The 24,539-nt window shown below is 38.4% G+C and overlaps 1 protein-coding gene across 2 annotated transcripts in view; it reads right to left on the bottom strand.

Moving 5' to 3' along the window:
- The window catches only part of PCDH11X (protocadherin 11 X-linked), a 685,545-nt gene extending 662,122 nt beyond the window's left edge, over positions 1-23,423 (bottom strand). For both annotated transcript variants that reach the window (XM_059911038.1, XM_059911039.1), the window contains exon 1: positions 23,133-23,423. The gene's annotated coding sequence lies outside the window, so the exon portion shown is untranslated. The remainder of the gene's footprint in view (positions 1-23,132) is intronic.
- Positions 23,424-24,539: the final 1,116 nt, after the last annotated feature.

The following is a 24,539-nucleotide window of genomic DNA, read 5'->3' as shown; positions in this document are numbered from 1 at the left end:
AGGATTACTTTGGTTTTGGTTTTGCAGGTTTTTCAAGTGTTAGTGGATAGCAGCAGAAAGGGTCTTAGTTTTTAAAAGAAAGCTATTGCTGCCTCATATCCTAGATGAAAAACAAATAGGTACATTAATATAATGTTTCTCATAGAGAATCATTTTAATTACAGCAAAGTTATCCATCTCATATCACCTTTGTTCAAAACGCTAGACAAAATATATCTATATGTTTATATGTTTGTTTGTTGGTTTATTTCAACATCTTTATTGGAGTATAACTGCTTTACAATGGTGTGTTAGTTTCTGCTTTATAACAAAGTGAATCAGTTATACATATACATATATCCCCATATCTCTTCCCTCTTGCATCTCCCTCCCTCCCACCCTCTCTATCCCACCCCTCTAGGTGGTCAAAAAGCACCGAGCTGATCTCCCTGTGCTATGCGGCTGCTTCCCACTAGCTATCTACTTTACATTTGGTAGTGTATATATGTCCATGCCACTCTCTCACTTTGTCCTATCTTACCCTTCCCCCTTCCCGTATCCTCAAGTCCATTCTCCAGTAGGTCTGCATCTTTATTCCCGTCTTGCCCCTAGGTTCTTCATGACCTTTTTTTTGTTTGTTTTTTAGATTCCATATATATGTTTTAGCATATGGTATTTATTTTTCTCGTTCTGACTTACTTCACTCTGTATGACAGACTCTAGGTCCATCCACCTCACTACAAATAACTCAATTTCGTTTCTTTTTATGGCTGAGTAATATTCCACTGTATATATGTGCCATATCTTCTTTATCCATTCATCTGTTGATGGACACTTAGGTTGCTTCCATGTCCTGGCTATTGTAAATAGAGCTGCAATGAACACTGGGGTACATGACTCTTTTTGAATTTTGGTTTTCTCAGGGTATATGCCCAGTAGTGGGATTGCTGGGTCATATGGTAGTTCGATTTTTAACTTTTTAAGGAACCTCCATACTGTTCTCCATAGTGGCTGCATCAATTTACATTCCCACCAACAGTGCAAAAGGGTTCCCTTTTCTCCACACCCTCTCCAGCATTTATTGTTTCTAGATTTTTTGATGATGGCCATTCTGACCGGTGTGAGATGATATCTCATTGTAGTTTTGATTTGCATTTCTCTAATGATTAATGATGTTGAGCATTCTTTCATGTGTTTGTTGGCAATCTGTATATTGTCTTTGGAGAAATGTCTATTTAGATTTTCTGCCCATTTTTGGATTGGGTTGTTTGTTTTTTTGATATTGAGCTGCATGAGCTGTTTGTAAATTTTGGAGATTAATCCTTTGTCAGTTGCTTCATTTGCAAATATTTTCTCCCATTCTGAGGGTTGTCTTTTCTTCTTGTTTATGGTTTCCTTTGCTGTGCAAAAGCTTTTAAGTTTAACTAGGTCTCATTTGTTTATTTTTGTTTTTATTTCCATTTCTCTAGGAGGTGGTTCAAAAGGAATCTTGCTGTGATTTATGCCATAGAGTGTTCTACCAATGTTTTCCTCTAAGAGTTTGATAGTGTCTAGGCTTACATTTAGGTCTTTAATCCATTTTGAGTTTATGTTTGTGTATGGTGTTAGGGAGTGTTCTAATTTCATTCTTTTACATGTAGCTGTCCAGTTTTCCCAGCACCACTTATTGAAGAGGCTGTCTTTTCTGCACAGTATATTCTTGCCTCCTTTATCAAAGATAAGGTGACCATATGTGTGTGGGTTTATCTCTGGGCTTTCTATCCTGTTCCATTGATCTATATTTCTGTTTTTGTGCCAGTACCATACTGTCTTGATTACTGTATCTTTGTATTATAGTCTGAAGTCCAGGAGCCTGATTCCTCCAGCTCCATTTTTCGTTCTCAAGATTGCTTTGGCTATTCGGGGTCTTTTGTGTTTCCATACAGATTGTGAAATTTTTTGATCTAGTTCTGTGAAAAATGCCAGTGGTAGTTTGATAAGGATTGCATTGAATCTGTAGATTGCTTTGGGTAGTAGAGTCATTTTCACAATGTTGATTCTTCCAATCCAAGAACATGGTATATCTCTCCATCTATTTGTATCATCATTAATTTCTTTCATCAGTGTCTTATAGTTTTCTGCATACAGGTCTTTTGTCTCCTTAGGTAGGTTTATTCCTAGATATTTTATTCTTTTTGTTGCAATGGTAAATGGGAGTGTTTTCTTAATTTCACGTTCAGATTTTTCATCATTAGTGTATAGGAATGCAAGAGATTTCTGTGCATTAATTTTTTTTCTTGCTACTTTACCAAATTCATTGATTAGCTCTAGCAGTTTTCTGGTAGCATCTTTAGGATTCTCTATGTACAGTATCATGTCATCTGCAAACAGTGACAGTTTTACTTCTTCTTTTCCTATTTGGATTCCTTTTATTTCTTTTTCTTCTCTGATTGCTGTGGCTAAAACTTCCAAAACTATGCTGAATAATAGTGGTGAGAGTGGGAAACCTTGTCTTGTTCCTCATCTTAGTGGAAATGGTTTCAGTTTTTCACCATTGGGAACAATGTTGGCTGTGGGTTTGTCATATACGACCTTTATTATGTTGAGGTAAGTTCCCTCTATGCCTACTTTCTGCAGGGCTTTTATCATAAATGGGTGTTGAATTTTGTCAAAAGCTTTCTCTGCGTTTATTGAGATGATCCTATGTTTTTTCTCCTTCAATTTGTTAATATGGTGTATCACGTTGATTGATTTGCGTATAGTGAAGAATCCTTGCATTCCTGGCATAAAACCCACTTGATCATGGTGTATTGTGCTTTTAATGTGCTGTTGGATTCTGTTTGCTAGTATTTTGTTGAGGATTTTTGCATCTATGTTTATCAGTGGTATTGGCCTGTAGTTTTCTTTCTTTGTGACACCTTTGTCTAGTTTTGGTATCAGGGTGATGGTGGCCTTGTAGAATGAGTTTGGGAGTGTTCCTCCCTCTGCTATATTTTGGAAGAGTTTGAGAAGTATAGGTGCTAGCTCTTCTCTAAATGTTTGATAGAAGTCGCCTGTGAAGCCATGTGGTCCTTGGCTTTTGTTTGTTGGAAGATTTTTAATCACAGTTTCAATTTCAGTGCTTGTGATTGGTCTGTTCATATTTTTGATTTCTTCCTTATATGTTTGTTTTAATCAGGCAACATTTAGATATATAAATCAAAGCTTTATTCTCCTGGGCATATGCTCCTTTATTGCACATCTCCAGACTACTGAGAGCAAGCAAGGGGCTAAATTCAGAGCAGAGGGCAAATATTTGCCTTAAAGAGCCTAAGAACATATTCTTCACTGTAAATTTTGTTTTTATTTTTAGAAAAAGGGATAATTTAAAAACAGGATAATAAAAGGAATTTTCAAACTTTCTTTTTGGCATAGATGCACATATGTAGAAGAATAGAAATAGAAAACAGAGTGACTTGTAGTAAAATATTTAATCTTTCAACAATTCCCTTTATAAAGAAAGGGGGTGAAAATTCAGTGGAAAAAGGAAAAACATAGTAGAAGGAAAAGATAAGAGGGTGGAAAGTGGAAGAGTATGAGTGCTGGGCAAAAACCTTAATGAGGTATCAGGTCAGTCTTTCTACTGTGTGAACTTGGCAACTTTCTCTGACATGGAATGTGGTTGTGCCTGTTACTAAGGGGTCAAAGTGCTGCTAGTGTCTAATAAGTATATACCATTTGTCTAAGCAAGAATATATGGGCATATTTATCCACAAAAGTCTCTCCATACAGAACAGTCACAGACCAGAGGAGACAAAGGGGACGTGACAACTCGGTGAAATGGTGGGACCCTGTGTTGGATCCTTGAACCAAAAAAAAGGACATTAATGGAAAATTTGGTGAAATGCAAATAAAGTCTAGAGTTTAGTTGATAGTAAAAAAAAAAGTCTCTCCATAAATACTAATGTCTAATATGTGAATAATATATGTGTATCAAAATTCTATAAATGCACTTGTAATAATATTTAGAAAAAATATACAACTTAGTTATACACCATCTCATCTAGTTTTATAAGGTTATGTGTAACACCTAATTTTAAAAACTTATTTAGAACATATCAGTGTTCAGTGTTTGTGGTCACTTATGAATACAAATGTACAACATTTAAAATATTTAAACCTTCCTATCTTTGAGTTCTGTTCTTCTGAGTGATACAATTTTTTTCATGTCTCATGACTTATTTGCAGTCTCTCAAAAAAAATTTTCAATGGGCATTCATTTTATTTCACAACTAGGAAACTATTTGGGTAGTTATACAGAAATTCATAGTAAATCAAGTGAATGGGAAGAAATCTATCTTCTCTTGTGAATCTTTAAAAACCTTATTAAGTTCATTTATATCACTTATCACACTATATCAAAAAAATTAAGTGTTTGACTCCTCATAACAAAGAACCTAGCACAATGCCTCAATAGAAATGGAGTCACTTTCTTAACAGAACCACGTATGTTTATGATTTATTATTTAACTGAAAGATGATAGAAATTTCAGTTGCAGATATTCCTTTTAAAACTCCATCAGAAGTACAATAATTTGTGTCTAAGAGATGATGGGTTTAGTTCAAATCTCTAACTTTGTAGAATATTCTTCTAACATTTCTATCTTAAATTTCCAGGTATCTAAGATATTTTTTCAAAAGAAAATAGTTCAGGAAAATATTACAAAATGTGGAGTAAGTCAGAAATAAGCTAATCAAAGTCTCTGGATAGGAGTAGGGTTTGATTAAGTATTAATTGGTGATATAAGATAAGGAAACTACAATAAGTTGGTCCCAAATATTTATTTTTAAAAATGTTTTGAATATGTATGTAATTGTGAATTGTGTACAATTTCAGATATTCTGTATATTACAGGAAGAAAAAATCCATGTCTGAGTGAAACACCTACCAAACAAGAACTAAATTCTTCAACAACACTGCTATCTGGTGGTAACATATCCTAATATCGAGAAGACAACCTAAGTTCCAAAAAATAGGTCCTTTTCTGTGAACACTAGAATTCTTAAGTAACAAAGTGGCACTGAATATTACTAAGAGAAATACAATTGTTAAGTGTTATTAAATATAAACGTATACTTGTCTATATCTAATTTGAAGGTCACCATGTATTACAAATTTTAAAAGGGGTGTGCGTGTATGTATGCGTACTTGTATTTTAGAAAAGTGATTTTATTTTCTTCAAGATTTTAAAATATCACTATATTTTTTTTTTCTTAGGGCTGTGCCACACGGCTTGTGGGATCTTAGTTCCCGAGCCAAGGATCGAACCCCGGCCCTCGGCAGTGAAAGCGCAGAATCCTAATCACTGGACCGCCAGGGAATTCCCAAAATATCACTATAATTTAAAAATGCATAATGTTTGCCTACTAGAATGAGAATCTACTTAGTCAAAATTCCACCATATTAAGCTTCCTGTTTGTACTTATCAAGCAGAGGCATGTGTGTTCATCTGCATGTTCATCATGTATGTTCTATATTTGCACTGCATTTGCATCACTATTGCATGACAATAATGTTAATTATTTTAAAAATATCAAAGACAAGATATTTTAACTTTTGACTGACCTTTGATCAATAACCTTGACTCACGGTTTTCCATCCTGGCTGATAAGCCCTAAGGATGTGATTAAAGAATAAGGAATTGCTGTACTGTGTTTGTCTGAAGTAGAAATACAAACTCAGTTATTTGGACAATAGTCTAATGTCTACATAAAAATAAAACTAACAGTTAATTTGAAAAAATCAGTTAAAATAATTCATTGGTTCAACTAGATGTGATACTATACAGATTAATTGTAAGTTCAATTCTCCCTTTGTGGTTCAAGAGAATGTTAGTGATTTAGTTGTTTAATGCTGTGAGACATTTTATTTTTCTAGTATTTATCCTAGAGTTATGTATAAGGATTTCTGAACAGAGACTAGAACTGAAAGCTATTATTTTAACTTCGGATTGTCCAAGCAAATCCATTAAAAATAAAAATTGCTACATGCCTCTAGATCAAACCTGTCAAATTTCTAATACAAATGAAATTAAAATGCAACAATCTTTGATGAGAAAGATCATAAGCCATCTATAATTTTAATTTGCTGAAATTGATTATATAATCTACAACAAAAATGTGATTATCAAAGGATAAAGTCTAGGTTTTAAATTAGATCAGTAAAGTGTGTGTCCGCATCTTCCAGGCTGTAACTGAATTGTTAATGACAGGTGATTTTATAGATTAAATATTTCTCCTAAGATTAAGAGGTCCAGAAGGAAAAAAAAAACCTTAATATTTGCTTTAACTGATGTAGTTTTTTGTTTCCTCAAGGCATGCTATTCTACAGCTGTAATACAATTAATAAAGCTGAGAAATGGATATAATGTGAAACATGTCTAAAGAGAAATAAAAATAAAATATCCATGTACATAGTCATTATTAACGTAGTTAAATGGAATTTCAAAAATGTAGACAATACACAATACTGCTCAATATTCTGTAAAAACAAAAATGGGAAAAGAATTTGAAAAAGAATATATACATGTATATGTGTAACTGAATCACTCTGCTGTACACCTGAAACTAACATGACATTGTTAATCAACTATACTGCAATATAAAATAAAAAAATCTTTAAATGTAGACAAAAATAAACTTCTATTTGTAGTTAAGTCTGGGCTGTGAAGTAAAAAATATCTAAAGATTCCTGAGTTAGTCGTTTACTATATGTTTAACTTTGGGCAAGTCTCAATTTCCATATTTATAACATGGAGATAGAATACTTCCTACCTCACAGGGGTACAGATGTAGATGTCTAAGATAAAGGCTACTAAATAACAGAGGAGGCTTCTGATTATGTTGGGCCAAAATAATCAGAAGCCTCCTCTGTTATTTAAGTGTGTATACATATATATACATCTATATGTATATATATACATGTAGTGATTATCAAGTGTGCAAACTATATATATATAGTGCAAAAATATATGTAGTGATTATCAAGTGTGCAAAAAATAATAGTTGTGAATAGATGTGCATTTATATTGTAACCATCATTTTCGGTTAAATGACTATGGATTTTTCAGTTATTATAATCTTGTTAGTTTTGAGAATCAGCTTATCAAGTAAGCCTTTTCTAGAAGAGCTAAGAAAATTTTTGTCCCCTTTTAGTCGTTTAACAGTTTCCAACTTTACCTGTTTGTCTTTAGTAGCTTCTGAAAGGAGAAGATTCTTCTATGCTGACTTTTTCACCACATAGCTAATATTTTAAAATTTATCTGTATAATAGTTCAAAACAATCATGCTATTAAAAAAAACTACACCTAGAAATATTCTCTGGAAATCAAATTAAGTTCAAATTATTTCTTAAAAGAATTTATGCTATGCAGAAAAAATACATGGCTCTGCTAAAAAGAAAAAAAATTGTAGACCAATAACTGGAAGATAAAATGCTGTTGTTTGTTCATAATGAAAACTCCTTAAATTTTGAAAGAAAAAACATATAATCTTAGTTATGTAAAATAAATTTTCATTCAAACAAGTATAACTCGAGCAAAATATGACTGAGGTTTTTGGCTTTTAAACCATTTCCTTACATTTAACCAAAAGTTGTTAATTTATATTTTGAAAAACAACATGACCTTTGAAGGTGTGTTTGCTAAGCAAAAGTTTACAACTCCACTCCATTAATCTATTAAAAGCCTAACGTGTTAGACATTTTTAGCAGGAGAGCAAACACCTTTAAAATAAACAGGGAAAATATTTAATTTTCTGTAAATAAGCAAAACATAAGTTTAATAAATTGGATCATTCATAGTGTTTATGGAACTTTAAAACTTTAATGTATTTTGGGGTCCTAGGTAACAGGGACATGCTATTAAAATTAAGATGACTACAGAACTGTTTTTATAGTATTTTTCAAAACAAAATTCTTAGATTCAAGACAGATCTATGTTGTGATACAGCAGAGTATTATAGTGAAATTTCAGTCAACTTTAAATTGCATGTAGACGATATATCTAATATTCAAGTTAGTAACTTATTTGAAATATGTAATATTGCCTTATAAAATGTAGTTTTTTTTCATAAAATCTGTCAATGAGTTAACATCTTTAATTTGTTCAAAAAAAATCACCACCTTTGCTACTTAATACACTCTTGTTTGATATTTACTATTCAAATCTATAACCAAAATTAGTTGTAGCACTTTGGAACATTTCAGGCTATATGATCATTACACATCTAATTTTGCGTTATTTATGTAAACTCTTTTACCATGGTAAAAGATGTAATATTGTATGATGTAGTGAAAAGCACACTGACCAGAGAGAGATAAATTCTATTCCAGACTGTCACTAACTAGCTTTTGTGACCTTGGGCAAGTCACTTCAAAAGAAATGGAACCTTCTGGAAAACAACAAATCTTAAGTAGGTCTAACTGATCACACTTAAACAGTATTTGTGTTTTATTAAGTTACTTTAGAAAAATTGCAAGTTATACACAAAGACCAAAAATCCCAAAGGATGACCTTCCTAAGCAAAAAACAAACAAACAAAAACATAATAAACTACAGATTCAGGGATATTCCATAATGTCTACGAGCATGCGTTTCACTAAAATGTCCCTCTTTCTCTAGTTGGAGGCACTAATAGTGAGAACAGAAGGAAAATCCTAACAGTGAACAAATTAAGTATATTTTCATCAAAACAGTGCTAGTTATGAGTTACCTCAGCATACTGCTAGTTCTGTCAAGCTTGAGTATCTATTTCATAACCTTTGCATTGTTGTCTGCAGAGACATGTTAACCCTAACACAGAGTACATGTCTAAGAGACATCTCCTTTCTCTTTCTTCCTTTATTAAAAATTTTAAATCATTGCATAATTCCCAGGATAAGTTATCTACAACCAGTGACCCAGTCTATTTAGCATAGTGAAAAGCTCATGGAATTTGAAGCTACTCCTAATTCGGTGGTCTTAGGCAAGCCATTTAGCTAATTCTGGACTAGGTTGATTCTTCATTTGAAAAGAACAAAGAAAGACAAGGAGGATAAAAATGTCTGCACCACCGAACTCACAGGATTGTTTGGAGTGTTAGATGATTATATGTGAAGACTTTTGTCAGGAGAAATTCACCAACAAATATCAATTTTATGTAGAGGAACTGTAGTTTTTAAGGAAACATTACAATAAGGATAGTGTTTGTCTTTTATATTCAGTAGCACTATGGCAGAATATGTGTCATCGTTTATACTTTTAAGTCTACTAATTATCTCATGAGATTCATTAAAGAAACTAAACAGAGCTTGCTTCTCTGACAACAAAAGATATTTTTGTAATACCTTCTACTAATCTAGTTCTTCCAAGGGAAAACGAAGTGTGAACTCCCAGTGGGTAAAACTATTCACCCCACGTGGTTAACTACTATTACAAAAATCTATCTTACAGAAATGCTTGAATGTAATTCAAATAAATGAGAAACCTGAAACCTCCCAAAGTTTCAGGTTGCAAGGATTGCCCGGACTTAGAGCAATACACCTTAGATTGTGATTTAACATTCTATATCTAAGCCAAGCCATAGCAATAATAGATTTTCCTTTTTTTCCTCCAAACACTCTCCCTCCAGACCTATTCTCACAAATATTTTTATCTTCACAGAGAAAGAAAACTCTTAGGAACTTGGCTCTTGTGGCCGGAACCTGTTTTAAATTGGAACCAAATCCTCAATTTTTTCCTAAAAAGCCTTATCAGATTTATCCATCCTAGTACTCTTCTCTTGTTCAATATGATCACATCTTTATTCCTAGCCCACTATGACTACTGTGTCATTGCATATTTATATGTTTGAAATTACTAAGGCCAGTGATATTATTCTAATTGTGCTGAATACAATTCAATGAGTGCTCATCACAACTTTCTAATACAAATCCAAAACTCCTGAAAAATTAAACATAATAATACATTGTTAATTGTTCCTTTGATGTATAGTCTTAATCATATTTGAACGTAAAATTTTAGTACACACACTGGCTGATGGAATGAATATTGTCCGAGGGATCATGATGTCTTTGACATTCAATAGATATGTGAACTTAAGGAAAAAAAAAAAAGAAACTTGTCTATGTGGCTTTCCTCATATGTCAAAATGGTCTAGTACTTGTTTCACAGGACTGTTGTGAGATTCAGAGGAGATAAAATCTGTAAAATCCTAAAGTGCAAAGAAAACAGTTTTAAAATGATAATGTAATCATTCACATAGTTAAAAACCTGGTAGTAGTGCCTTTCATACTTACTGACAGGTACTATTTCAGGTAATTACTTTAGATTTAATGCAGAGACTCATGATGAATCTACTTTGTTTTCGGGGTTTTTTCCCCAAAAAACTCAGTTGTTTCAGTTACTGGCAAAGCATGTTCTTAAGTGATTTAGTTGCTATCATTAGTGTATGATATAAAGAAGATATAAAGTGTAAGGACATTTTCAAAGGAAATATTAAACATTATGTTCTCAGAATGTCTTCCATTTCTCTGAAAGATGATGCTTCTTTGAGTTGTCAATCTCCATCCCGGAACCTAACCTTAACTTGGAATTCTAGTTTTATTCCAGTGACTATAATCCACCCATTTCCTTAGTAATGCTATTACTTACTTTTGCAATCCTATCATATTATTAGTAATTATAAGTACTTCAACATTTAATGTACATTATATGATATTATCTACTGGCTGATTGTGTTCAATCTTCACTGACACCTATTTTAAATCTTTACTAAAATTATATGACTTATAATTAAAATTCTGTCCAGTTAAACAATATTTTCCTCTAACTAAAAAATCTCATTCTATTAAGATGTATCCATATTGTCTCTGAAACAGGAAAAGGGAGAACTGACCTAAAGTTATACAGCCAGATTTGATTACTCTAATTCACAACATTGTTTAATATTTTTAGCATCTCTAATATTTGTTAGGTTAGTCCAAGAAATTATCTCATATTTTTTCTTCCAGTTGTTATGATCCTGAAATAGTCTGGTGCTTTACATCATATTCAATTCTATATAATTTTTGAGTTTTAGTACCATTGTAAATTAACTCAATTTTTTCTCATTCTGTCTCAAGTCTTGACCAGTGTATTTTCATAGAAGTAGTATTTCTACTTTCTATAGAGCGAGTTTCCATCTCTAGCCTTTGAAAATAGGAATCTAAGAGCTCTGTTATTTTTCACCTGTTTTTTTTTTTTGTTGTTGTTGTTCTGTTTTTTGTATTTCTTCTCCTCTGTCTATTCTGGAGTTTCCCCCTTAAAAAAAAGATATATGGTATTTTGCTTGCCATACATGCTTCCTCAGGCACATAGAAACAGTCAATGCTTAACATTATTAAATAATGTTAAGAGTAATGAAATCCAAGGCATTTTGGCAGACACACGTTCATTTAGCACTTACAAAAACCATTTCAATCCAATTGGCCCTTTAGTTCACTGGGATCCTCAAGTTGCCACCAAACAAGCTCTGCTTTTGTTATTAAAGTATCAGAGCTTAGAAAAGACTAATAGAGTTTCACTGGGAAGGCGGTAGCTGCTGAATCCCAATGCCACAATTAAGACATGAATCCCAGCTTTGAAGTGACAACTTTTTCAGTCGTTTCCCTAACCCTGCCAGATCCACAGTTGTGCCTCCTAACAAACACAGTTTAAACACTTACAACTTGACTTATTTCAATAGCTCCTTTCAATGTTGTTTGTTTTAATTTGACACTGGTTCCATACCAAGATGTATTGCACATAAAGAAATGGAACTACGAAGATTTCCTAAACGGATTATGAATGAAAAGTTCACTTAGATTAAATGGCTATTAGGCTGTAGTCTATGATAAAAATCTAAGTGTAAAGAAAGTAGCTAGGCACCATGTCTAATTTACTAAATGTCTAATTTACCATTTGTTCCTGCTTTGAGGGGAGTTTTAGGGGATAGCAAATATAAAATAACCTCTATCAAGTCTCTTTCATTGTTGTTGTTTTTGTTGCCCTAAAAAATGTCAGATATTAAAAAGAAAATAAAAATAATGTCTTCGAACTAGGTAAATGAAAATTTAATTGGTCATTTTACTCTGATATCTGAATAATTAACTGATATGTTCATTTTCAATATGTCACAAATGAATATCTTCAAAGATCTATACCATATTAAACTCAGAATTTTGGGATCTCGTTGGAAAAGTTTTTAAAATATTGGTAAGCTATTGACACTGCGTGGTCAATGGTTTTCTTTTTGAAATGGTATAAATATATACATAGTCCTTATAAAATAGATTTGACTACAAAATGAGCAAGCAACTGTTTTTTATTCTGAGCTACAGTTTCAACTGATATAGTTACATCAAAGGTTAAGATCAATTTTAATACCCAAATGTAATGATTGTATATCATTTTTAATTTTTAAATATTCCATCCCTTGCAAAACAGCTACATTGAATCCTTTTTTTAAAAATCTGTTACCGGACTTCCCTGGTGGCGCAGTGGTTAAGAATCCACCTGCTAATGCAGGGGACACAGGTTTGATCCCTGGTCCGGGAAGATCTCACATGCCGCGGAGCAACTAAGTCCGTGCACCACAACTACTGAGCCTGCGCTCTAGGGCCCGCGAGCCACAACTACTGAGCCCATGCACAGCAACTACTGAAGCCCGCACCCTCTAGGGCCCGCATGCCGCAACTACTGAGGCAACGTGCTGCAACTACTGAAGCCCGTATGCTTAGAGCCCATGCTCTAAGATAAAAATCTGTTACCTTTTGCTTACTTCACCTTTTCATGCTTGTTTACCCTACTAAGAATTAACCCTTTGTTTTCAGTGTGGTTTGAGAGTCAGCAGCATCTACATCCCCAGGGAACTTGTTAGAAATGCAGAATTTCAGGCCCCAGCTAGAATCTACTGAATCAGGATCTGCATTTTAACGGGGTTCCCCAGATGAATGGTATGCACATTAAAGTTTGAGAAGCACAGGAATAGAACATAACTTCATAGAAACTGGAGTTTAAAATAACAAGTCATCAGCAGTGATGGTGATTAATTAGAAGTCGTGTATTGGCTCTATTTCTCAAATGTTTAGATTCTGTTACAGCTACACTGCTATATAATTTTTTAGCATTGGCCTTATATTCCCATAACTGTTTACTCTTGTATGCAATTCGAAGGCATTCAGAAGCCATATGATATTTAATGGATTCAAACTCCCTTCTTCAAATATTCCTTCTTTGCACATTCACTTTACAAAATGGCCAGCATATATTGTAAGTGTTTTATCTCACGGATGTTAAAACCGAGTTCATGAGCTAAGAAAATTTGCAGGACAAGGGATGTTGTAAGAAATGTGGAGCCTGACTGAAGGCTAAAATAACAGTCTTAAACTGAGCATTTTTTTTCCTGGTGTAAGCAGAAAAAACAATGAAATCCTGCCTGATGACGATAGAGCAAATTCTCCATGTAAAAGCTTTATTCTGTTTGTGTGTTTTTGTGTATGTTTATTACCCATTCTTAAGCCTCTTTTTAAAAAAATTTAATGTATTCCCATGTTTTTTTGAAGATATTTGATCCTAGTGAAACTAGCAAACAAGTATCAAATAACAGTTAAGGTATTCCAAATATACAATATGAGAAGTGAGAGAGAAGCCAGCCTAGGCAGTTTCAAAAAGGTTGCATATTTCACACTAAACTGAAAGCCAGGCCCTATCACCTAACACTCTGGCAGTGTTCTTCTCTACTTGATTTCTTTTTTGTCCCCTTCTTTCCCCTCAGCCACAAAGTAAAATAAAGCAGTCTAAGGTTATGCAGGGGAGAAAGGTAAGCTTTGCTTTGGCACATTTTGCCTACATTTACCTGACCCATACTCCCTTACACATACAACCCCCGACATGAGCAATAAGATCATGCAACAAGCAGACCAAAGTTTAGAAAATTCACTTAAAGTCTTTCCCAAATTATATTTAAACCTTAAGGAAAATGTACATTAAAATCCTTAGGTAAATATGTATTTATAAAAACAAAACCATCCTTTGGGGTATGTACATTTCTTGCTATCTTAAGTAAATGGGCTTTTCAAGTCCTTTTTTTTTTTTTTTTTTTTTTTTTTTTTTTTAATTTATTTATTTATTTATTGATTTATGGCTGTGCTGGGTCTTCGTTTCTGTGGGAGGGCTTTCTCTAGTTGCGGCGAGTGGGGGCCACTCTTCATCTTCATTGCGGTGCGCGGGCCTCTCACTATCGCGGCCTCTCTTGTTGCGGAGCACAGGCTCCAGACGCGCAGGCTCAGTAATTGTGGCTCACGGGCCCAGCTGCTCCGCGGCATGTGGGATCTTCCCAGACCGGGGCTCGAACCCGTGTCCCCCGCATTGGCAGGCGGATTCTCAACCACTGCGCCACCAGGGAAGCCCCTCAAGTCCTTTTTAAAGAGTTAAAATATTTACATACTTTAATGCATCGATGCTTCAGTCTATTCACTCTACCTTCATGTCAAGACTACATTTTGCATGTTTTATAACATCATATAAACATGCAAAATGCACAATAGACGTGTTTTTAATAATCTAAGTTCAATACAAAGTGTGGAAAACATAGCATTTTCTATATCTAAGTCAGATTGGGAAATGGTCCAGCTTAATAAAGCCAAAGAAATAAACAAACAAGTCCCGGATATATTTAACTTTCTGATAAGGTACAAAACTATTCCTGCATTTGAGCAAAGGAGGGAACAGGCAAGGTTGTAGAGTAAATTAAATAATGTTATCACCCAATACCTTACATGAGCTCCTGTTAACACTCATTTCACATCTCTGAGACAGTTTTCTTATCTGTAAAATTAAGGGGTTGGACTAAATGATCTTTCTGGTCCCTTCCACTTCCAGAGTTTATGAAACTTGGACCATTCTTGGTATATTATAATGTACCACCTGGCACTCGATATTTGTTAAATTTAATCTAATGTGACTATATATTACTTTTTTGTTGTTGTTGCTTATTGTTTTTGCCCAATCAGAATATAAGCTTCTCAAAGAAGATACTGCCTTAAATTTCTTTAAGGACCCCCTTTTTCAACCCAGTCCAACCACCACATTTAAAGTATTGTAATGCTGGACCAGCAATAGGCTTTTAGATATTGAGGGCTAATGAATCAATGCGTTGAAACTGGAAATACCTGCAGAGCCAAGGGACAAGGCAAGAATACATGGTAGAGCTTTCTGTAAAACATCATATAATTTTTTTTCATTGGAAAGGGCCTTGAAATAATGTAAAACTTCTTCATTTTACTTTTGGGAAAACTGTATTCCAGGGAGATGAAGTTATTTGCTCAAGATCACTCTCTGGATACTAATAAAATATAAATCATAAAATACCTTGTGTTCACACAATTTAAATAAACCTCTGCTCTCATTTCCTGTACCCAAAACCACAGGAAAAAGGAGTTTATAATCCTGAAGACAACAGAAAATGATTTGCATATTGGGAGCTTAATGTCCTTTGGTTGATATGATACAAACCTACACACAATTGATTCCCAAAGATATTTTGCTTCAAAGATGGCATATCAGAAGAAAATCAGTATTTACAAATCATTGTCAAAAATTCTCTAAAACAAATCATATATAAAATATAGATGTCCTAAAAGAAAAACGAATTAGGCAATAACACTAAATATGTGCCACATTAAGTAAACAAAGTTTATGGAGTGTCATTATGATGGGTCATAATTTGAATTATTCTTATAAATAAAACAGAGGAAGTGTATGAGCATATATGAGCATGTACTGCTAAATTTCAATAGTCTTACTATTTTATTATATAATATTTACAGGGTTAGTAAGAGGAGGAGAATATGACACAAGTAAACAGTTAAAAGATAGACTTATTTAGATATATTTGAATATACTTGTCTTTGAAATTTTTATTTTTTAATCCAAGAAGGATTCTTTTTTGTTTTCGTTTTTTTTTTTTTTTTTTATATTCAGAACTTTGAGGAAATATACTCAAAGATATGCAAGGCAAGGCAGGTGTTGGGAAAAGCCCTGGTTTGGAAGCCAAAAGTCCTGTATAGGCTTCCCCTCTTACTAACTGGAAAGCCTTAGAGATAGGATTTCACCTGTCTGACCTTCAGTTTCCCCATTGAAAAAATAGGTACAACCATGCTTTCTTTTTCTATTCAAAGTTTTTATGAGACTAAAATATTTACTTTTAAAAGTATATAAAATATAGGATACTGCATAAATTAAACTAGGAGAATGAATTGAAACAAGAGGGTGGCAGAAAATTTAATGTTCTGTTTTCATTTCATATGATGACAATAAATGAATTGTAAAAATCAGTACAATCTTTATTTGCATTCTAATCACTTGAAGATTTAAAAAGAAATGAATTTTCATATAGTTTAATTAAAATCCATCAGGAAATTAGTTTTATTGTCATGCTAAAGGATATGTAAGATTAATATAGTTTTTATTGAGAGAGAAAAATCCTCTCCTAGAATTTATTCTCTTCTTTCTTTTGCCTTTCCTCTTTTTGTTTTCCCAAATCTACATATTCAAGATGAGCAGATTAGGTAGAAAAAATCATTCTTTCAGATCTGGGCTGGAAATGACAACTATAGCCATTGTCACCCTTAGATTCAAAATTTATTATACTGATTTGATGCTTAACACATTAAAGTCAATTAAAAGGGCAGTTTAAAATCCTTGATCAGTTGAGGATGTTTAGAGTGTAAAAGATAATAGAAGCATTTATGATTTCTGCCAAGTCACTCTTCTAATTCAAAAACCGTAATTGAAAAAGACTCTTCATCCAATTTATTTTTACTGTTTGATAATGAGAATGCAGTCTTTCTACAGATGTAACCAAATCTCAAGACACTTTTCACCCTAAAATAGCTTTCTCCATGTGATAAACCTGTGTTTTACAATTAATGTTGCACAGAGCATAAATATTGAGGGACCATGACATACAAGTTATTTGATGTTTTCTCTTAACAAAAGATGAACACATTTTGGGGATGATGCCTTCGAGATGAACTTCTATTGAAAAATGACACCTTTTCAGATAGGATTAGATTAATTTAAACAATGCAAGCCAGTCTGGAATATCAAGGCATCTTACCTAGTTTTCTTCATTCTGGATACTGAATGATCAATAAAGTCTTCAGATAATAGAACTCTGCTCAGACAATGACATGTAATTTGGAATGTTATAGTCAATCCAATTAAATGTACTTATAAATTTTATTTTTCACAAAGGTAAAATTTACATATGTCATTGATGAAAGAATGTATCATCTATTTTTATGGCATACTCTTTCTTACCTCCCCAATTCCCAGTGATGCTGAGCCAACCTCAGTGCATGTGGAGATATGGACAATTTGAGAATTGCCCATTTCCCATACACACAAAAATAACTTTCTACGAATGCAGTAAAAAGCACGGGTTCCTTTGCCTCTTAAGATTGGCATAGTAACTGTGTATGTTCGTATGAACATGCTTTGACAAAGGCCTTAAAGTCCTTTGTGTGTGTGTGTGTGTGTGTGTTAGGAGAGATCTGTCTGAGGCGGACACCCTCTCAAAATATTTAAATTTGAGCCACTATGACAATTCCACAAAGCAAAAAGGAGGGGGAATAAAAATGAGAAAGAAACTTTCACTGAAAACATAGAAATAATGACCCATGGGAAGAGGACACACCAGAAAGAATGGGATGCAGATAAACAGTTTCAGGAGTGTGTGGTGAGAAATTCAGAAAAGTTGAAAATACTCCTCAAAGTACAATATTTAAATCCCTAGCTGTAACCAAAGGAAAACAGATATTTGCAGGCATGATAAAAAATATAAGAAATCCAAGGAATTCCACTATAAATCTTGTTTGAAATAAAACAGCAAAAGAGACACACAGACGGCAAGAAATCTTCTGGTGAGGAAAATTTGACAAATCTGTAAGTTTAAAGTAGAGGTTCCATGGTTCCTTTTTTTAAAAAACATCTTTGAGGTCACTGAAGGGGAAGAGAGTCCAAGGTAGCTAGTGGGAAGAAAGAAGTAAAATGGGGATGAGTGGAGAAATTACCTAGGTAGGTAATGCAGGGAAGAAGCAGCGAGGGAAGACTGACGGGAGAAGGAAAAAGAATAGAGATAGAGGTGTTTGCTAGGGCCTCAAGAGGAGGAAAAAGCCAAGATTAAGGGACTCTGATGGTTGGTAGATAAAGAGCTGAAGTGGGTAAGGATGGGAGAGATGATATAGGGCACGGAGATGATGCAGGGAGGTGTGTGGAAAATGGAGTGCGTGGGCATAAGTGTGCTTGCAAGTGGCTGAAGGAGTTTACTCTGACGGTGGAAGATGGGGAATTTGGAAGGTTGGGTGTGAAAGGTGAGATGAGCCTAAAGATAAAACTATAGAGATGATTATGACTAAAGAGAAATTCTCTTTTCGAAAATGCCGTTCCTTTCTTTCTTAGTTTTACTGATTTACCTTAGGCCCTCTTCATTCATTTGTCCTCTTTTCTGGATGTTACAGTATCTTCTCTACTTATTTGCCTCAACTCTCTATTCCAATGCATTAGTTTATTCAAACACACATTTAAAGACAACAACAAAAATGTTTCTATTGTGTGCCACCTACTGCCTAATTTTCTCACCCTGTTTTGTTGTTGTTGTTTTTAACATATCTGCTTTAAAAATCTTCAAAGTGGACTATGCCTACAAAATACACACACAAACCCCCTAACTCCACAGTGGGACATCAAGCCCCACCCCCACCCACCCTTTCCTTACTTAAGTCTGTATCAGGCTCTTCCAGGTCTACCTCCTGGCTAGCCACTGCCTACAAATGCCTATTTTTCAAAGCCAGAGAGACACCTTCTTTATGAATCTTTTTTCAACCTCTTAGCAAAAATTAATTCCTCCCTCCATTATGTTCAATTAGAGCATTAATCACATTGTATCATAAATTTGTCAGAGTCTCCTGGCTCACAGAAGCCGGAGCTACCTTTTCACATTCTCTTTTGCATTCTTGTAGCCTAGTACATTGTCTGGCACAGTAGGTGAGTAATTAATGTTTGCAGATTCTTTGGTGAATAAATAAACAGATGACCCTCCTTTAAAATATGTGAAGCAAGATTATTGGAGAAAATTAGATTTCAAAATTTCATCTCCTGAATAATTCCCCTTGCTACTAGTAGAAAATGTGGCAGCCATACATATTTTGTCAACTTAGCTTAAACCAGTGGTTTATATAAAGTCTCCTTGTCCGCACGCCTCCCCTCTCTTCGCCAAGAACCTTGTAAATCCTGACTAAAGGCTGTTGTGGACTGCTTGCACAGAGAAAAGGAGAATTTTCTGCTTTCTAAATCCCTTACCAGATTTCTTCCTGCCACCAGCAGTCTGGAGCTCTCTATCAGGAATTTCTATCTTTCAAAGAACATAAAGTTTTGAATACAAAGAGAAGAAATAATGTGAAAACTGCAATTCCTTCTGCCAGGCCTCCCAGTTGCCAAAACCCAACATTGCTTGGGCATCCATCAGAATCGCATTCAGATGATTAAAAAAAAAAAAGTCTCCTTTCAAACCTTCTTAGCAAATGATTGAACTCTAAAAAATGAATGCGCTTTTATGCTTGGTCTGAGTTTCCTTCCCATTCCTCTATTTCAAACGCATAGCAACTCTAAGTTTGCTGCCTTTGCTGATATAACATGTAAGGGAAGCCTTCCATCCAAGGGAAGAAAACAAAACCCCAGATTTACAAAACGGAAGAATTCTTTGTTCCTGCTCCCTTTCCCCCAAATCTCCTACCTGCCTCCAAACCAAAATACAGTCAGTAGGTAAGCAGTTTGTTGCGATCCTCTCTGAAGATAATTTCCTTGGGAAGGAAACTCAGTTCCGAGGCTCAGACGCCTCCACACACGCTGCCTCCGTCCCCTCCCTCTTGCCCTGTGCAACCTTCTCCAACTGCGCGCTGCGGTCCTTCTCCCAGAGCTAAAGAAAAAAATTGTCCGCAATCAGGGAAAACGGATTAGCCTCTAATTCGGGGAAGCAGGGGGTTGTCCCTTAAAGGGAGAAGTGCAAACTCAGAAAGGAAGCCGCAGCGGGCTTCCGTCTTGTAAAATCCCGTTTCTGAATCTTCCCAATTTGGCGCGCCAGTCTCTAGAAGTGACTGCGCAGCCTTATAATAAAGAGGACGGTGGCCTGCCCCTGCGGCAGCAGCTCCTAGAGCCTTTCGTAACTTCCAATTTTCAGTCCCTTCTCTCACTTAAGGGGACTCTCCACCCTGTGCCAGCGCCTCCAATCGTCCCCCTCCCACACTTCACCATTTCACTGGGAAGACGACCCTCTTCGCCTTCTAGGGAGCTTGCTCTGTTGAAAGCAAAGAGACAGCCACAGGATTTTAAGGATACCGGTCTTCACATCCCCCTTCCTTATAATCCAGGGATGAGAGAAAACAGCGGAAATTTAACACTGGTAACTATTATTTCATCTGAAGAACTTGCCCTCTAGAATGCCGCTAAATAAGTAGATTCATAGTGAATAGTGAAGGTGCAAGCTGAAAACAGGAAAGACTGGGGCGGGGGAGGGTCGTGGGGGACAGGGACAAGGAAGGAACGAGTGCGGGAAGACCCTACATCTGTATCAGATTCCGGGTTCAAAACCGGCCGCGGCCGGGACCGCAGTTACCTCCCCCGCCCCGGCCGCCTCGGCGCGCCTGTGGGGAGCGAGTGAGCGGGAAGGAGGGGCCGAGAGCGAGAGCGCGGGAAGGAGGCCGAGAGAAGCGAGGGCGGCTGCGCACAGGCGGGGACCAGCCGCTCGGCCTCCTCTCCGCCCGCCGAGCCGCTCCGGGGCTGACATCATTGCCAGAAGGAGGGGCTGCCCATGCGAAGGCGACTGGAGAACGAGGTTCTCGGGCCTCGCTGGCGGAGGCGCTCCCTCGCCGCTTGGCAGGCGCAGCGCGGTGGCGGCCGGATTCAGCCTGCGTGAGCTGCGCGCGGCAATTCTTATTTTAGCGGAGGGAGGAAGGTATCTTTAGACCTTAGCGCGTCCATCTCTGGGTTCATTCGTCAGAACCGCCCGCACACCGTCCGCGCTTCCTCCGACGAACCAGACAAAGGCAAGAGAGGGGGAAACACATGCAAATACTATTACTTCGACTTGCTTTCAAATGTCCCCCAACTCGCCCAGGAAAGGATAGCCCTGAGGCTGAGATTTCCCGCCGTGATTGTTTCAAACAAGATTGAGAGTGGAATTCCATTTAGTCTTCCCCAAGTTCAGAAGGTGCCCGCAAGTACCCTTTTTTTCCTTGAGTCACACCTGTTTTAACCTTTCATGGGATGGGAGGAGTCGCTTTAGTCTAAACCGCCGCTACCTTCTCCGGTGTTTTGCTCAATGTTGAGGAGTCTTCGCACGCTCCTCAGGTTGTTTCCTTGTTGCAGCGCTAAGAGCACGCAAGCGGTGCCAACACCCTCGCCCCTCCCCATGTTTCCTGTCCCCTTCACCGCCTATCGCGATGTTTAAACACTTTCTTCCACACACTTTCCTTCGCACAGTAACGGCTCCTATGTGGGGTTTAAACCCAAGCTTGGAATGTTTCCACGCAAGGACTCGCTTTTGTTTGGTCCTCCCAGTTTAATTTTATTTATTCTTTTGTCCTCGTCCCTCCCTCTTCTCTCAAGTCTTTGCTTTGTGGGTGTGTGCCGCAGTGGCGCAAGTTTCGATTCCCAGCCCCCTAGCCAACATTTTGGAAGGGCACCCCGCTTGGAGACTCGACCGCCCGCCCGCAGACGCGCGCGCACACGCACTCCACATGCGCACCCCAGCGCCCCACACCCCAAACCGCAAAGGAGGCCAAAGCAGTGAAGCGCAGAATAATTCATTCTGAAAGCGGAGACGCCGTTTGCTGTTGAGCTCTATAAGTCTTTCCTTGGGGCAGGAAAGGAAGTGGTTGGAGCTATACGCTCTTGGAAAGTGACACACACACGCACACCCCTTTATTTTTGCAAGGGGAGGATGTCAGTTTGCTGCTAAGCGCGCACATGCAAGTCGTGTCTCCAACCGAGGGCAGACTGCCGCTCCGCTCTTCCAAGTCTTTAAAGAAAAGACCCATTTGCCGCTACGAGCTTTTAAAAAGTCACCTTTTCCGATGACTCTCTTAAGAGGCATTCATTATCGCGAAAAGGGGCTGTTTTATGGCTACGCGCTTAAAAAATTAATTCCTTTGTGGACACATACTCTGTTTTTCGGTCCTATCTTAGTCCACGTCATTCATTTATGGGATAGGTAGGCGGGTTTTGGCTAAGGGATTAAAAGTCATTTCTTTAGAGAAAGAGCAACCGCTTTATGTTCGGCTATGCTCTTAGAAAGTCTTTTTTTTTTATGAGAAAATGATGCCGTTTTTCTGCTACGCAATTATAAGACGTTCCTTTTTTTAGAGCTAGGCAGAATTTTCCACACCTACCATCTCCACATCCAGCAGGTGCTGGCTGAGCACAGCCCCAGAAGTAGGGCGGGAAGGAAGGGCGGGGAGGCGAGCGTCAGGCGGAACTGCACGGGGGACCGAGGGTCGGGCTCCCAAGGATTAGAGCCAGCCTGGCATGGATCCAGATCCGGAGACCCCAGAGATGGGAGCGCAGCGGGGCCGGACCGCCCTGGAAGTCCAAGCCGGGCTCTGGGCTCCGGACTCTGCTCAGACCCCTCTGCTCAGACCGCTTCGCCTGACTAACCCGAGAATCCGGAGTGTGATCTTTTCCCAGCCCCTGCTGCAATCTTAAGAGTTTCTCTCAGCTTCGCAGAAGCTGGCTGTATCCGTTAAAGTGAAAGACCTTTTTGCACGGCCAATGTCGGGGAAATTCATGCGCGGACACTTTTCTGACAGAAGTGAGAGTTTTCGCAAAGTAACCAAGCCAAGCCGACTGGTGGCTGTGCCAAAAAGATATTCTAGCGTCACTCACCTCCGGGGTTTGCTCTTTCTCTTATCTCCAGGGAAGAGATGGGGGAAGGGAGGACACAGGAAGCGTCTCTAAAATCACTCTGTGGTCCTAGTCAAAAGACCCCAAGAGCAGGCAGCCGGAAGCCTCCGCGCAGTAAGTGCGGGACTCACGCTTCACACGCCGCACTCTGTTCTGGCACCCGGACCGGATACTTACCTTGTTGTCCAAGCCACTAGAGTAGAAATGAGGTGGTAAGTAAAAAAGAGAAAAGGCTTCCGCTAGCCCCACGGAGACTGCGACTGCTGTAGCGGGGCTCTGCCGCCACAGCTCGCAGTCCGCGGAGCAGTTGGAGTCGCGAAGACTTCCTTTGAGGCTGTTTGGGCCACCCGGGTTTCCTGGGCTGCCTGTGTCGCCGCTGCCAGTGCCACTCTGCGCACTCTGTTCAACTGGCTTTCTGCTTTGCCGCGCGGGCCGCTGCGTGCAGCTCGAGCTCACGGCTCCTCCCGCCCTGACAGTTCGCCGACTGCAAGGAGCCAGTGTCGAGCCAGCCCTTTTCAATGGCGAGGGGGAGGGACTCGATAGAGGGGGAGAAGGGGGAAGGAAGGGGGGTGAGCGAGTGGAAGGCGGGTGGGGGGAGAGAAGTGAACCAGTGCCCTGGCCGCCTGCTGGGAGGGGATGGCGCAGCACCAACTGCTGGGTCCCCCCCTCTGGTCCCCACTCCCTGCACCCCACATCCCCCACCGCTCTGGGGGCGGCCCCTCCAGGCTAACGGGGAACCGGGGAAGAAGGGCGGGGGAGAAATGGAGGTAAGCTTAGGAAGTTACTGTTCGCCGCCCCAAGAAGGCGGCAGGAAGCGTGCTGGCGGCACCCTCGCGTGCGGGACCCGCTGCTGGGAAAAACGCGCCGCTTTAGGGCTTCCCGCTTTGCGGAGCAAAACCAAGGGCATATCCCGCTCCGCTCGGTCCTCCGCTCGCTGCTCTCTTAGGCTTCCCTTTAAGTTGAACTCATTCGAATTATCTTACGGAAGTTTTATTTTTCTTGTTATGTGTGCTTTTCTCGCGATCCCGCTGACCGCCCTGACTCCGGCTAGAGAACAAGCGTCCAACAGCACCATTTTCTATACAAAGGATACTTAAGGCAGACTAGTGGAAGTAGGAGCAGGAGCCCGGCAAAGCCGCAGTTGGAGCCGAGAGACTGTGTCTGCATATATCACACTAAACTGTGAGCCGGGTCTGGTACCTCGATTGCCTTCAGATTGATTGTCTGGGGGTGGCGGAGAGGGGGGTGAGGGGGGAGATCTAGCATTTGGCTACCCCAGATTGCAAGTACGAGTGAGCGTAAGCAGGTCGGTGGCTTTGGGCTGCTTTAGTGGGGTCCAGCCGCTTCGCTGCCGGGGACCGGGCAGCATCGCGGGCGTGGACAGCGCGTTTCCGTGGTAGGAAAGGATGCAGGAGAGGGAGGAGCCCAGCCGCAAGACTGGTGCTTGCCAGCACGCTCCGGCTGCCTAGTCGGTGACGCCCGGGCGGGCATCGGGGTGCCAGGTCTTCCAAGACCACTAAAGCGACCAGGGGCAATCTGGCTGGTTTATGGCTCGGAAGGTCGTGGGTATCTAGAAGCAGGGCT

Source organism: Balaenoptera ricei, chromosome X, assembly GCF_028023285.1.
Source record: "Balaenoptera ricei isolate mBalRic1 chromosome X, mBalRic1.hap2, whole genome shotgun sequence".
Lineage (NCBI taxonomy): Eukaryota > Metazoa > Chordata > Mammalia > Artiodactyla > Balaenopteridae > Balaenoptera > Balaenoptera ricei.
Note: the sequence above shows the minus strand (reverse complement) of the source record. Positions and strands in the feature narration are given on the sequence as shown.